The sequence below is a fragment of the Lonchura striata genome, chromosome 4A (assembly GCF_050655825.1).
Source record: "Lonchura striata isolate lonStrDom1 chromosome 4A, ASM5065582v1, whole genome shotgun sequence".
Lineage (NCBI taxonomy): Eukaryota > Metazoa > Chordata > Aves > Passeriformes > Estrildidae > Lonchura > Lonchura striata.
In genome coordinates, this window is record NC_140742.1 from 13,827,165 (window position 1) to 13,843,380 (window position 16,216).

General features: G+C 36.2%; 1 long non-coding RNA gene across 1 annotated transcript in view; it reads left to right on the forward strand.

The window, feature by feature from the left end:
* LOC110480127 (uncharacterized) overlaps nucleotides 1–16,216 on the forward strand; it is a 183,054-nt gene that overhangs the window by 51,739 nt on the left and 115,099 nt on the right. Inside the window, exons 4-5 of the long non-coding RNA XR_014952449.1 lie at nucleotides 6,385–6,453; nucleotides 15,622–15,736. This is a non-coding gene — a long non-coding RNA (uncharacterized LOC110480127). The remainder of the gene's footprint in view (nucleotides 1–6,384; nucleotides 6,454–15,621; nucleotides 15,737–16,216) is intronic.

A 16,216-nucleotide genomic window follows, 5' to 3' on the forward strand; every position in this document is an offset into this window, starting at 1 on the left:
CAAGTTTGAAGACTTATACTTTTCTTTTTCCTGATAGAGGTTAATGCCTTTTAGCATTTCAATAGTAAATATGTCCTTTTATTAAAAATTACAGTCACTGTTTGGTCTGGTGACAATAATTATATTTTTTGAGATACTGTATGTTCACTATATAACCCATACCTCCAGTAGCCTGTAGCTCAGAAATTGGTTTGTGCACAGATTTGTGGGTACTTACTCATGAGGATAATTGTTTTTGAAGATACTCTCTTACAGGAGCTCAGTTAACAGGAAGGAATTCTGGTTTGTATTTTAATTAATATTGTGCAAAACACTTTACTGGAAACATTTTTATAACCTGCAGAAAACAAGACCTGTCTTAAGAATAACACTACTTAGATTTATGCTTTTACATAATCTGGTATTTATAAGCATTTAAAACAGTGATTTTAGTAAGCAAATATTACATTTAATAGTAAATCTGAAGCAGTTTGGATATGATATTCATCTCAGTTTAATGCGATTTCCATTGGTGATTCACTTGCTAAACATAGAAATATTTCCATTAATATGATCTTGCATAATCTGGTAATTAATAATAGATTTTCTATTTTAATATGTGAAAATTCTTTACAGTCTATGTTAGTGTCAGAAAATTTATAGAGGCTAAACTAAATGCTTATTACAACAGTGACTTGAGTTAATGCAATAAGTCCATAGAGACAGTGCAGCACTGGGGCACAAGATACTCCTGAGAAGGTTTTTCATGAAAAAAAAATTCTTATGACAGCATTTAATGATTAAGTTTCATGATATTTTTACCTCAAACATATCTAAAATATTTGACTGTGTAATGAAGTCACATTTATAGGACATCTCTGTTGCATTCTTACTTCTAGGTAAAATTCACCGCTACCTCAGGGTGCTGAAATTGATCTCCTCTTGTAAGGGATGAAACATTAAATTTGGTACAAAATCTGAAAGTTGATGAATTTATGCACTATATGTAGTATTGTCTCAGGAAAACTTGGCCACTGAGAGTATTTTTTTATTTTTCCTATTTAAGTGTTTCTTCCCTATTGAAGGTGACTGGCAGATTTCTTTAGCGTTTTTTTTACATCCAGCTGAGTATATTTCTGTGTTATGGTAGCTCTCATTTAGGAATTAATCATGATATATGCTGTGATAGCTCTTATCTTAATTCATTTGGTTTTGAGGGCTAAAAGTAAAATTTTGCTTGTTTCATTTTTAAATGTAATGCCAAAGTCAGCACCTTTATATGTCCTTCCACAATGTAATTTATATGTCCTTCCACAATGTAATTCATGTGAATCTTGCTTGTTGAGAATTGTGTATTTTCATTTACTGAGTCATTTTTCTTGATGGTAACTGTTCTTTCTCACTGTAGCCATACTGAAGTCTGTAATTTACGTGTTAAGTGCTGTTCCTACTGCTTCCTTCCCTCCCTAGTGAAATTGGGATAGCAACACTACCCTACAGAGTTGACACATGATTTCTTATTATGTCTCCTGTGACCTTTATTCTTCCTGCCTCTACCAGTGCACCTGCATCTCTCAGAGCAAAACAGAATCTTCTATTTTAAATGAAGCCTTGTTTTTTTGGTTAAAGGAGTGAGAGATACTAGTGTTGAAAAACAATATCATTAAGCAAGTAAAGCTAATGACAGAGAACATGAGGAAGTTATTTTTTAACAAGCTAATGGGTGAGTGTTTAGCCTCAGTTCAGTTCCTATTTATGTCCCACTGTCCTTGACTTTGGGCATTTTGCCTAACCTGCTTTTCTGCAGTTTCTGGTGTGTGACAAGGGCACCACACTGCACTGCCAGACCTGATGTTTCTCTCTGCTGTTCCTGGGCAGACACAAGCCTTCTACCCAATTAGGTCACAACTGGAGATACAACAGTGGGAGAGCCACTGAATTCAGGCTATTCAAATATTTACAGAAACAGCTATGTGCTATCCCAGTGCCTCCAAACAGATCAAACTCTGCTGGTTTTTGTTTGCAGCTGCCTTAAGAGATTCTTCACTGCTAACTTAGCGAGCTCTTATTTGATATACACTCACACGTGCTGAGGTCAGTGGTGTTTTTACACAAACACACACACACACTCTCACACTTACTCATGCTCCCCAGCCAAGGAAAGCACATAATTTCTGTCTGAGCATTGACACAGAGTGAAAGCAGCCTTGTAGCTCACACATTTTACATCCTGAGTGGCAAGAACTCTAGGTCCACAGCCTAGATGCTCTGGATCATTCCTCCAGGGACCATTTAGGAATTCGGACTGCAAGGCACCAAAATGAATAGCCAGAATTCCCTCTCCATGTCTTGATTTGTGATTCTGCTGAGCTTTACAGAACTATTAAAAAAAACCAAAACAAACATATCTGGAATGTCAGCAAAATGCCAGATACATGAATTAAGAGGAAATTGCCCATATTTAAATTAATTCATCAAGCAGAGACTAAATCATTCCAACTCTAGAGATCCCCAGGAAAAGATGCTTTAGGGTTAGGAATATACTGAGAATGAAATGTTTTTGATGAGCATTAGTCATTATATACCTTCTTCTGTTAGTGCCTGGTGTCTCTCTCTTTGCTTTCTGCTCTACTCCTGCTGTCCTGCCTTGGGGATACTCTTTAACATAATCTGGCAGTTCCAGTTTTCTTGCTGTTCTGTGAGCAATTTCTTTTAAATCTTCCACTGTCTCAATATACTCAGTATTTTTAGTTCAAGAGGCTGAGCAATTTCCAGGGCATTAGTAAATGCCTCTTCCCCCTCCCCCCTTTTTTTTTTATTAGTCATCTTCCAGATGCATTGAATAACTTTCAAAACAAGGCTTGTCTCCACTTAACAAAGTTAAATTCATTGAAGCACTTCCTGTTACTAGGAAAAATAGAATTACTGAAACTGAGCTAAATGCCTGACATCATTGTTTCCAGGGGTAAAGTCCTGTTTTTACCCAGGATTTAACATTTTTTTGTCCTTCAAAAATTGCTGGTTTGCAATATCATCACCTCTGTTATTATTATTATTGAGAATAACTACAAAAGTAGCAGTCCTGAAGTGCCTTTTTTTTTTAGTAAAAGTAAAGGCAAAGTTCAAGGAAGGTGTTATTTCTTGCAAAAAAATTATTATAATAATTGAACGGAAATGTTGCTGACTGAATTTCCAGTATGGATTCTTTATCCCACAGACTTGGTAATTTGTAAGGCTAATATTGCTATTATTTAAAAAAAAAAAAAAAAAAAAAAAGTGTCTTCTACCCATAACCCAGTAGTATTTTTTCTCTCCCTTAGTGATCTTTTGAAAGATTCAACAGCTTGATGATGCCTTTCCTGGACTATTTAACTACTGTAAAAAAATTTTAGCTTTTACTTGGAACCATTTTTCGTGAGAATAAATAGCAATGTAGAAATGTTCTTTATTCAAAAAAAAACAAAAACAAACCTGTATCTCAAAGGGAGAAAAATGCAATTAGACCGTTTTTGGCTCAGGAGTTAGTTGGAAGTCTCTATATGCCCCAGGAGCTGAGGAACTCTGCCCTTTTAAGTAGGGCTGTTTGTGTTTATATCTATACTGTCTTTTCCAGCCTGTGCCATTTTCCAATTGGACTCAATGATCTCAAGTTTTTTTCCAGCCTAAATAAATCTCTAATGACCTAGTGAGGCTAATTAAAATTGTTTGGTTTAGTTTTAATAAACGTGATGTATCTATGGCAAAAAGAAATATGTGTGTTTTCCCAAGGAAAAGGAGGGAGACAGACTGAACTGCCCTTCTCTGTGTGCAGTTTCAGGAACAGAGGAGGGTGGTTGAGGAATTGATGTGTCAGACCTTGGTTCTACTCTGTCAATTCAGTGCATAAGCCACAACTACCAAAAAAGAGAGGCACATGTGGAGATCAGACCATGGAGGTGCTGCCATAGAATGAAAATTTATCAGAGAGCTTTAGTTATTTATCTCAGCCCATCAAAATGTGAATTCTTCCACTCCTGGATAGTATTGCCATAGGGAAATTATGTGGATAATGCAAAAATGCTGAGCAAGTTTTTGTGGTTTAGTCCCTTTTTAAAAATCACAATTACTTCTAAATGGAACTTGTCAGTTGGACATCTGAATGGGTGTAGTCAGAAACCCAAAATTGTTACAGTTAAAGGACATAAAACTGCACTTGTCATCACTTTTGACCTGAAAATTGCATCTATTAGGAGGGCAGCACTTCTGAGTGAGAGCTAAATATCAAATCCAATCTGATCATACTGTGGACTGCACGTGGCTTGACTCAGTCTGGAGTTAAAATTTTGTTAATGGGATGAGCTTGCACAAACAGAAAAGTTTGTGGATGAAGACCATGGTTTTGAATAGGCTAGAGTCTTCATTTGGTTTTTGTTCTCTGAAAAATTATTTGAGATTTGTCCACATATTCTGTAACAATATGGAAATGTTTCTGAAGATATAGAGGAACTATTGAAATGTAAGTCTCTAGTTTATAGATTAAAAATTATATAGAGAATGTAAATAATTTCTATAAAAACCTAATGAACTTTGTGTGTTATTGCTTTGTTCTTTATTTAAAAGTGTGCTGTGGTTCCATGTTCTGTCCCCTTCATCTTGCTGTAAACACAGTCTTTCAGCAATATAAATACTATTTTTCCCTCTTCAGATCTGTCACTAAAGGGATGAAAATTCATTTTATGCCAGAGACTCACTTAATATTCACTTTCTTTGTTATCTTTAACTCTTTTCTCCTACTCTTTGCCAATCCTTGATTTCATTTATTTATTTATTTATTGGGATGGTGGAGGGGGGGAGGTGGATTTGCCCTGCTGTGGTTGTCACATAATGTTTCCTTTCACCTGTAAATTTCAAGGTATTCTGCTCCTTTCTGAGGTCTGGTGAAAGCTTTACAATGTGGCCAAATATTACTTGTCCATGTAAATGCTGACTTGCCAAACAGAGGATAAGCCCACACAGATTTCATAACTCAGCAGTCATTTCCCTTTTGAGTGTGGCATCCTTGTTGAGAAGGTGAATCTGTACAAGCAGCCAAGGCAGGCTGTGAGAACCAGCACTGGGGAAAAAGAAGATATCAGTGTGACACTTCTGCAGGAATTAAATTCAGCTGCTGTAAGAATAGTAATGAGAAAGAATAAACAGAGAAGTCACCACCTCAGTCCTGCTGAATTGCCTCTTGTGAAGTGTGCTTTTTGCTCCCCTCTGCTGGAGTGCCATGTGCTCCAGAGTGGGACATGAGGATGGAGACAAAAAGGTGAAGAGCTGAACACAGAGAAGTAGCTGCATTTTACTTAAACTCCCTGCCTTAATCTCCCCAGAAACACAACAGTGCTTCCCTCCACAGATGAAAAGCAGAAAACTTCTTGAAGAGGTTAACATTTGTTTTGTACTAGGCAGTATCAGATGTGATGGTTAAAGAGGCATTAAATGGCCTTTACTATGGTAAAGTTTTGTGTTATCTCTTGTCACTCTTGACATTGGAGGAAAAATTATTTTGTAAAATTCCCTTTGATACAAGAGGGGAATTAACAGTTCCTGGAAACAGGATTAGGTAAAATGTAATTTTTTCTATGTTGTATCTTTCTTGCATTACTAATAGTTGCCAAGGAAACCAGCAGAACTCTAAAGTCTTCTGCTAGAAAGGCAGCTATGGTTATAAACAAGGTCATTTCAAACTGTGCCTGCAGATTATAAAAGTGCTAGTGGTGACCTGCCATGGGTTCTGTTCTGCATACTGGTGCCTGTTACATGTTAAATTTCAATTAGATAAAAAGTGTTTATCCTGTATTATGTTTATAATTGTAAGTGGGTTTTGTTTGGGTTTTTTTTTTTTGCTTGTTTGTTTGGTTATAGTGTGTGGTGTTTTCTGGTGGTTTGGTTGGGTTTTGGGGTGGTTTTTTTTGTTGTTGTGTTGTTTTGTATTTTTTTTACAATAAGCAAAACCTCCAAATTATTCTGATTTACCTCAAGAGAAATTATTGTACACTGAGTATGAAAGTTGCCTGTCTGGATTGTCACATTGCTCTAGAGGCTTTCGTTAGAATCCAGGATCTGTCAATCTGCTGTGCTTTCTTTTCCTGGTAAAAGTGGACACCATTCAGTAGTTTTACCAATCTTTTAATATGATAACAAAGTAAATTGCAGCTGTCTTTGTACATGAGCTGTAATTATTTTCCAAGAGGTTAAGCTTGGCTCTTTGCCTTTCATCTAAAAGGGCACAGTTTCTTATGTTTTACATTGTCCACCCCTGTCAGACACAGCTACAAGCTTTGGCACATCCATCATCTGGCTTTCAGGGAAAAAAACATTTGTAATAAATCTTTTTAAGGAAAAAATGCTTATGAACTTTCTCTCCTGTTGAATTTACAGGTCTGACGTTTATTACCTCACCAATTTCAGCTAAAATCTAAGGAGGAAATTGATTTAGGATGAAAACAGGTAATAATAGCTTGATTAGAATAATTTTCAGCTTCAAAGAACTCTCATGTTCTTCTGCATAAAATAATGATCATTAAATCAATTTGTGTATCTCTGATCATTTTTTTGCCTTTTCTGAAGGTGATGTTCTTTGCAAAGGACACATTAGTCACGGTGTTTTACTGCTCTGAATAGCACTTCCATTTCTGATTTGCTTAAATGTTTTAGTTTCCAAGCTCTAATACATTCAGGTTGTTAAGACAATCAGAAGTGATTGACAGCTGTAAATACTTCTTCCAGAAAGTGCCACAGACAATACACTAATTTTTGGTCTTTAACAAGCTGTTTCTGGCTGTCACCAATCCCACACATTTTACAATTTAGTCCTGGTTTAATTTTTGTCTTTTTTTTTGTGATAGAGAGGACAAATCTGACGCTTAGAGGAGTAGGAGTTCCAAGATATCTGTGGCTGCTCGTGTTGTTCAGCATGACCAAAGTGTGTGCAGATGTTGGTTCTCCAGGTATTGTTGACAGCATCTCCTGGCATTTTGGGAGCTCTGCTGCCCACATGGAACTCCAAGTCCTTCAGCCTTTGAGGCAGCGTGCTTAAAAAGCTCCCTGTATAGAACAAAAAGGTGTTATTGACACAGTCTATGTGTCATGTTTGTAATTCTCAGCACAGAGAAATTAAAAGAACTTCATTCAGGCAGCCATAAGTTTTATATTGTGAATAAATTGATTGGATTTGAAATTCATATATTTATTAGTACAATGAAAATAATTTTGAGCTGTATTTCTGTTGATGACACTCATCAGTGTCATATCTCAATATTTTCCACTTGGGAAATACCTTCAAAAGGCAGGTAGGTGTTGTTACATGTTACAGGATGGTGAAAAGTAGTTACAGAAGATTCTGGTGTGACCAAAACCATTGGAGGAAAGGTTGAAGGAACCAGCCACAGTTCTCTGGTTCCCTAGTGTGAATATTTGACCTTCTCTACCAGTGGAGCATTAGAAATTATTTCAGAGGAGAATAGTTGCTGGCAGAGGAAAAACTTTTCACACATCTCAAAGCAAACCACTCTGTCACAAAAAGTTCAAATGTTCAAAAGTTCAGTTCTTGTGGAGCATAATATGGCTTTGTCTGGACTTTCGATACTTTAAATTTTTTTCTATTTAATATTTAAATAAATGAGCCTTGAGACTTTTGCCATTGTGTTCTGATTCTCAGGTTCCTGTGAATGAACTAGTGCAATTTTGACTTTTTTTCATATGCATTTGGCAGTGTAGGCAGATAACAGACTAAAAGTTACTGATTGTGATTAGGTGATTTTTAAGTCTCAATATTGTTCTTATCAATCAGTTTTCTTTTCAGTATCAGATATTCACATATGTAGTCATTTTCTTTGGCATTGTTATTCTTTGATTGTAAATGCCCCACAAGTAAGACATTATATCAGGGAAGCACAGTTTACTTTGGGGACTGACTTTTTTTTTTTCTCTACTTTGATTTTTTTTTAATGTCTCAGTTTTCTTTAATAGTTAGAGAACTTCTGTAATAGCCCAGTAGTTAAGTCCTATCTTAATTTGCATGTTAATTTATCATTAAAATTTCTAGATCCTCATGGGAAACATAGTAACTATTAATTATACAAATAATATACTCCTAGTTTTGGACCTCACTATCTCAACAGAATTATACAAATAACAGATGTTTTTCTACCAAGCATGTCTAAATGTCATGTAATTTGATGAGGAACCAAGACCAAAGGGTTTCACCTAAAATATAATTTTCCTTGCTATTTGAAAAGCAAAACCATAAGGGGACAACTTAACTGAAAAGGAAGGCTGCTTTCAAAATGAGAAGACATTCTGACATTTTGAATTAATAAATCAATATATTTCATTCTAGTAGAATCTCAATCTTTTTTTCTGAGTACAGAAAACAGACACAAAACACAGAGTGGTTCTTGCACTCTTCCCCAGCACTGAGAAGTGGTTTGTGATATATCTTGATAGATCCAAAAGATCTTAATAATATATATATATTGCTTTTTTGGTCAAAATTAATGTGTTAATCCACCTTGCCTATGATACAGAATTTAGCTAGGAGGAGGAGCTGGTCTCTTAGGTTGCCACTATATCAGAACACAGGTGATTTCTGCCATCTGCTCTCTTGAGTAGCAAATATCTACATTATTGACAGTTTCCCTGTCATGCCCTATTGTCAGCTCTCACAGCTTCTTGGCCCTTTGGCCTGACACTGCACAGCAGTTCTTATTAGAACACCAAGATTACTTTAATCTCATGTATAATTCAACTTCATGTCTGATTTAATTGTGTTGTTTGTCCTGTGGTCTTTGGTGACTACCACATGTGCCAGGCTTGTTTCTTTTCAAGGGTCCAGTTCCATCTCTTTTTGCATGTATGGAAGGATCCTCAGCTGGCTAAATCTTTCTCAGTGTGCACTGTCAGAGGAGGCTGTCAGGAATTGATCAGGATAATTTATTGAGACTGTTTTGCCTGGACTGTGATTCTTTCCAGTACAGATAAGTTTCAAGATTTAATATGTATTTAGTGTTCTTTTTATAAGTGCTGAGAACTTAGGATGGGCAGTATTAAATTCTCCACATTCTAGAGTGAGTCTAATTTATGTCTTTTTGTTTGTTTGTTTTCTTTCTTTTTTGAAGAAAAATGGGACAATTTAGAGTACTTTGGGTACCAGGATCATTCTAGCTGGAAAACTCCTTATAATTTTATTTGTTCCACTATTTCTTTAAAAAGCAACCATTGACTGATTTTGGGGGTTAAAAATGATGATGCTGAATTTATGTCATAGTGACAGAAATGTTTTCTTTTCTCATTAAGATGTGTTTTAACACCATTGTATTCTTTCTTACAAACTAGAAAGCTAGACTCTCCAAGGAGAACACTATGCTTTTATCATGATGTCAATTCTGTCATTAACAGCTCTCAAAGTGCAGTGTAGGCATATATGTCAAAAAACATTATGATTACACAGTCCTTATTTTATCTCCTTGCAAGTATACACCAACATTTTTCCTAACTTAATGTCCAGAAATGTAAGAAAATTTGTCCTTTGCATAAGCAGATAAATCTGTACCTTCTTTATTCACAGCCTGGCAGTATTTGCATTTATTTTTTTTTTTTGTCTATAATAATTAGTCTTCACAATGGTCAGATTTTATCATTAAAAGTATACCCTTGATCAGTCCCTAGGCACATGGTATTACCCAAATATTTGAGCCTTGGAAATCTGCCAGTACTTTCAGACTAAAAGATTACTTGAAATTTCTTTTACATAATGCATGCCAAATTGTTCTTCTCCTGGAATACTTACAGAACTATTTCTGCTATTCCCAGAGCACCACTGAGTAATTCCTTACTGAATTTCTTACTGTACTGAATATTCATGAAAACTTATGAAATATGATGATGTTTCTTCTAGTGGTTTTTTTACAGTGTCTTACCCATAGAATTTTACTTTCTTATGGCTGGTTTATTCCAACCATTACTTTTTCTTTCTTATGGTTGGATGATTCTTTCAAAGGATAAAATAAGGCTGAAGAGCCATGATCATTGTAAAGTCTAGTAGTCCCTTCCTAGCACACAATATCTAGATATTGTCTAATATCTAATTAGACAATATCTAATCCTTTTCCTAGTTTAGCAGACCTTAGCTTAAGCTGTTTAGATGCCTTTATTTTATATTCCTATTAGAATATTGTCTCTGGACAGCATTATTATTACATAAGAATTTTCAGACTAATTTTGGCAATGTCCAGTTTACACCTGGTTCTCTTGGTGCACTAGGGCAAAAAATTGAATGCCAGAGTATCATCAAATAGAGTTACCACTTCCATTTCAGTATCCTGAATAAAATGTATAATAAGTTTGGAGCTAATTTGGAAGTGTCTAAACCAAGGATTTTTTTCTTTTCAATGATTTATTTTATATTTTTTAATCACAGTTTTATAATTTCAGTATCTGAATCAGTCTCATGAATCAGTCTTGTGACCCAGGCTCCTCCAAGAACTCCCCTGGTGAGGTGGGAATGAGGTGAGGAGGAACGAGCAATCAAATGCTGTTCAATAGTCAGACATAGTTATATTATTGCTCAGTACTTATTGCTATTTTTACCAATAGTGTTTAATTAGAAAATTTCAAGTAAGTGTGGAACACATACCTCAAACATGCATTTTGATGCTAATGCATGCAAGAGACTCCTGCAGATGAAGCCAGAATCAGAGGACAATGTTTGCTCTTTGATTTATATCAGTTTCATTTTCTCCAAGCTTCAGAGTAGCTCAGTATCAATCTGCTTCTCTTATCTCTTTGACTAGCTTGAGTTAGATCAAAGTACTCTGTATTTTCAGAGAAACTATATAATAGTTATAAATACACTGAGAAATTCCTATCTTGGTGATAGCTTCTGCCTTCCTGGAAAAATACTAAAATGCTATTGAAAATGAGCAATATTTAAAATAAGGAGAAGAAATAATAATTAAAAAGAGTAGCAAGTGGCAAAAACACCATCCTCTCACAGAGACCTGTCCAGGTGTCCTGTCCTCCACACTACCAGACCAAACATCAGACCAAGAGTCTAAACTACTGCAGAAGTATCAGAGTTAGAGTTCCTCTGCAGAACACCCTATAAAAGGTACTCATTTTCTAAACTGCTTGGAATAGTTTTTGAGATTCTGTCCTCTTCAAAGCTCAAGCAGAACTCAGGCTGCTTATGGGTTTATGAGAAAAGTAGGACACGTACAAGTCCAAAAATGACAGGACTAGATTTTGGTTTGATTCTGCAGGCATCTGACAGAGCAATGCTGTTTTGTGCTCAAACATTGCTCAATCCCTTTCTTTTTTCAACCAGTAGCATTTTCCAGTTCCTGTGTGCTTCCTGTAAGTAATCAGACAGACTCTGGTGTGCCATGAAAATTAGCTCAATGTGGAGATGTTCTAGCCAGGTGAGATCCAGTCATACAAAATCACGTAAAACAGTGCTGAAGGGTGTTTTCTGACCAGCACCAGATAAATTAAATCCAAATAAAGTTGGTACCCAGCCAAAATTAAGAAGCTTTGATTCTTGTCAAATGATTATTACCTTTGGGACCATTCCAAACTTTTGTGACTAGATTCTCTCTGCATCTAAGATCAGACGCATGTAGCCAGCATTTCTATCATAACTTGTCCCTTTCCAATTTCAGGACTAACATAGGGAAAATGAGGTGCTTCAGCATCTGTCAGTATAAAACTTCTAGTGGCTTGTGAAATTCATAAGCATGTGTTCTGTTTGCTGCCACAAATATATACACAGAAGTGATTCAGCATTTCCAATGTCATGAATTAAAATACCCCAGAATTTTTCTGGTTTCCTCACTTTCCCTTTTCTCCACAGAAAATCATGAGTCTGAAAAATACCAATTTTGCTTCCCTACCACAATTTAGAAACTCCATCTAATGTGCTATTTGACAGCAGTGAAACTGCATCAAGGTTATTCATCCCTCTAACCACTGACCTCTACATTCAAAAAACATACAGTTGAAAAATGACCACATCAAAGAATTTGTCAAACTTGGCCAGAGAACATGAATGTGAAGAAAAAACTTGTACAAATCTCTGAAAAATTACTTAATAAAAATAACATTTCCTTACTGAAAAATAATCTGCTTTTATGTATTCAGACATGTTTCTTAGAAATAAAGTATTGTTTTGGATTTGTTTAAGCAATAAGGGGATAAAAAGCTGTTGACTTGGTTTTGGGTTTTTAATTTTTTTGACTTTTGTGTATTCAACAACAGTAATTTATACTACACAGAGGCACATCTGCCAGTGAAGGTACTTCCATATGTAGCAGAGGGATATAGTTGGTAGATATGTAGATCCTAGCCTGATGAACATTCAATGATGTCTTAGGAAATGAAGGTGGGGAAAAGAAAAGAGAAGGGATGATAGTGTATTTTCCTCTCATATGAAATCTATGGCTTGTTCAGGCCCTATTGTTCACATCTCTGGTGTGTTTCATACATGTCTGAGGAAGACTTGCTTGCTAATCCTTCAGATCCATTGAGCTTTTGGTCTCTTAGAACACGAAAGTCAAAAATGTTCTATTACGGGTTATGTAGACATGGGTCTATTAGCATGTGTATAAAAAAGTGTATATGTTTTAGGTTTTTTAATTTAGTTTTTACATGAATCAGCAATCAATCAGTGGTTTGCAGCTCACTGTTTTTAGCCCCCAGGACAGCAGGCTTCAGTCACAGTAATTTTCCACCTTGCACTCAGTTGGGGTTGATAATTTTCCTTGGAAGTTCAGTCACAAAAATGTTGTTCCACGTGGGTTGTTACTCAGTGTGATAAATTAATATGATTCATGCTAATAATTGTAACTACATCAATATTTTAGAAAATATTTGTTAAAAAGTAATAGAGAAAAGTTATACATAATTAGTGTCACAGAACAGATGTTCTCAGATGTTCATAAGATATAGGATGGAGTATTGAGATATTTTAGCACAAATGGCCTTGGGAAGGACAAAGTTGGGAAAAACTCTGAGAGCAGAATTGGCATTGAGATGAATGAAAGTCCAGGCAACTCCCTAGGCAAGAACGGCCTTGAAGATTAATAAATTGGTATAATTCCAGATAGGGAACCCAAATTTGGAACATAATGCTTACTTCTATAACACCAAGCTCAATGTGCATGCACAACCTGCCAGGTTATTCAGAGGACAGTGAGAAAGACCATCAGCCTTTATCCCAGAAGACCCCTGAATAGTCCAGAAGATGCCCCAGCAACAACGGGAACATGTGCTGTGTAGTAGAGTGATGCAGATTTCAAGAATCAAAATTGGGAGGAGATTTACAGGAACTATTGATGAATGTGTATTAGCATATAGTCTAAAAGTTGTGCTTGGGTTCTTTTGCCTTTTGTACATGAGGCAGGGTGAGAGGCCCTCCCCATACCCCCGTTGATTTTGCTCATGCTTTATCCAAACCAATACAAATTTTCTGTTTCTAATTACTTCATTATATTTGATTGTATTACTCTATCATCTCAATTAAAACTACTATGTTTGATTGTATTATTCTATACCTCCATTAAAATTGGTGCTTAATTTTAAATCTTGTGGTTTGTTAAATGAGATATATGGGACCTCATTCATGACATCAGGGAGCAATGATAAGTCTCTGAGGCTGTTGATTAAAGCCAGGAGCTCATTAGGCAGGAGGAGCTGCTGGGAGCAGAGAGGGTTTGTGAGGGGAGCCCAGCCCAGGTGCTGCCCCTCGCACCAAGGCCAGGGGGGCCTAATGGGGCCTAAGGGAGCCTATGAAACTTAAATTTTAAGGCATTTAGAGATTTTAGAGGAGCTAAGATTTTAGTTAGAGATAAGCCTTACTAGAGTTGATTAAAATAAATGAGTAGGCCTTGATGCAGTTAAGAGTTAGTAGTTAACTGATAACTGATTGCTTGTCAACACAAGGTTTAGTTTTTAGTTAGCTGGGTTAATAATGAAGAATACACAAACTGACAAATAGCTTTTAGGAACATAAGACAATTGTGGGCCTCCTCTGTTCTGAAACCAATTGAAGACAAGGAATGGGAGTTCTACCAAGAGTTCATTTGTCATATTTGCATTGAAAAGGTAGAAAGGTCAGAACGAGGAAGACTTCATTGACTTCCTCATTTTGGGACCCCTCCCCAAGAAAGGGACACCGACCCATTTCAAGGAACAAACTTCATGCTTAATACCTTTTGAAATTATTAGCATACGTAGAGAGGAATGAGATGTACCAAAATTATGAATATCTATTTGTATTTTGGGTATTCAATACTTGTATGGATAAAAGGGCTCCTGTAATCACTTGGAAGCTACAGTGTGGATTTGGGAGCGATCCCACTCACTGCCTGATGTCAAATAAATATTCATTTTCTAACTTTGAACTGTTAGAGATTTTTGTCCGTCACAGTTGGATATCGGTACTAGATCAATATCCATATTTTTTAAACAAATCACCTAAGGAGGCTTCTGAGCTCTCCGGGCAGCTCGAGGCGTTTGGGGGCTGGTGCCAGTCCCTGCCTTTATGGCTGGCTGGGTAAAATTATATCTATCTCCAAGTTCAAAAGCAAAGATAGTTCATTTTCCTGACTGGGTTTGGAAAAGACAAAAGTCCAAAAGAGAGCTTTTCTGGTCAAAATGGAGACATCAGGAGCTTCTGTTTGATTAAAAACTTTTCCTGAGGTGTTTGCATAAAACTCCAGTGAAATGCATTTCTGTCCACTCTTTACCTTTCATTGCGTCCCTTTTTAAGATTGCTTATGGCAGATGGGGGAAAAAGAAGAAAAGAAGCAGTATATCCAAAGAAAACTGAGTTAAAGCATAGGAAAAACCAGCTCATTCAAATTACTGTGATGTGTTATTATTTTCAAAATTTGGGAAATATTTGCGAGTGTACAACTTCATTTGATTAAAATATAACAGTACTAATTTATGAAAAAATTAATTATTAAGGAACAGAATAAAAAAGAATATTATTTTTAATTAATAGTTCTGTACTGATGCATCACTTTATTGGCTCTCTATGCCAACTTGTCCCTTCCCTAATTAATACATTTTCTTCTCTAGAAAGAAATTGAACCAACTTTGCATATACATCATGCTTTTTTATGCATCTTTAATAAATCAAATCACATTTATTAAGGTCTGCAATTCTCTATGTCAGAAATGTTGACTAGATGTAAATAAAAGCCCTTGTCTGAATGTTGCTTTTGATTTTCATGACTTGCATTTTTGAAAACTGTAAAAAAATGTAATTGCTAATGAATGTCTGTGCTAGAGTTTGATTATAGTTCAGTGTCTGTTATACAAGCATTTGAATCTGAATATAAATATTTTCCTGTTGCTCTTGCTTGAGCACTGGTACTAAAATTCCTAAGTAATACCAATGCAGAGTTTAAGTTTGTGTCTGAAGTACGTTGGCACTGAAATGAATTATGCACAGAGAAAGACTTGACATAGTGCTATAAAGTTTGAAAGGAAGAACTCCTGGTTTGGAGGTGATTTTAGTTTTCTTTTCAAGCCTATCAAATCTGATCAGTTCTTACTGACATTGAATGTTTGGCATGGTGTCTTTAATCTTGTCCTGTGCATTCACTTCTGCAGAGAACACGTAGAGCCAAAATGTACGTGAGGAAGGTGCGGAACAAACGCCGAAAGGCGAATTTTCAGTTTCCATTGCCTGGGCCATGGACACACACATCACTGTGGAGAAACCAGAGTGAGTTATACTGCTGTCTAGCTGTCCACAGAGAGCTGAAGTCAAAGAAACTCTCCAGTACATCATTAGCCAGAAGAGGCAGACTCCATATTAATCCTGCTTGCGCTATAATTTCGGGAAGTCTGTTCCAAGCCTTATGGATATGTTCAGGCAGGGGCTCTGTGTGATCTCAGAGTAGCTGAAGGGCATCAGATGCCCTATTTCTGCCACTGAGATGTGCCTCAGCATCCAAGTAACAGATTATAAATCTCTGAAAGCATTTTTCAGTCATGCATTTTTACCATATCCCTTAACCAACCACAACATTTCAAAGAGCATAAAAATCACTTGTACCAGAGGATTTTGCAGCATAGGTAATACTGTAGAAACTCACTGTACTGTCATTTTCACACAAATAATTGGGCATAGAGCTGCACATGCACAGAAAAAAGGAAAAAATAACCTTTATCGCATGCAACCACACAGGATGTGTACTATAGA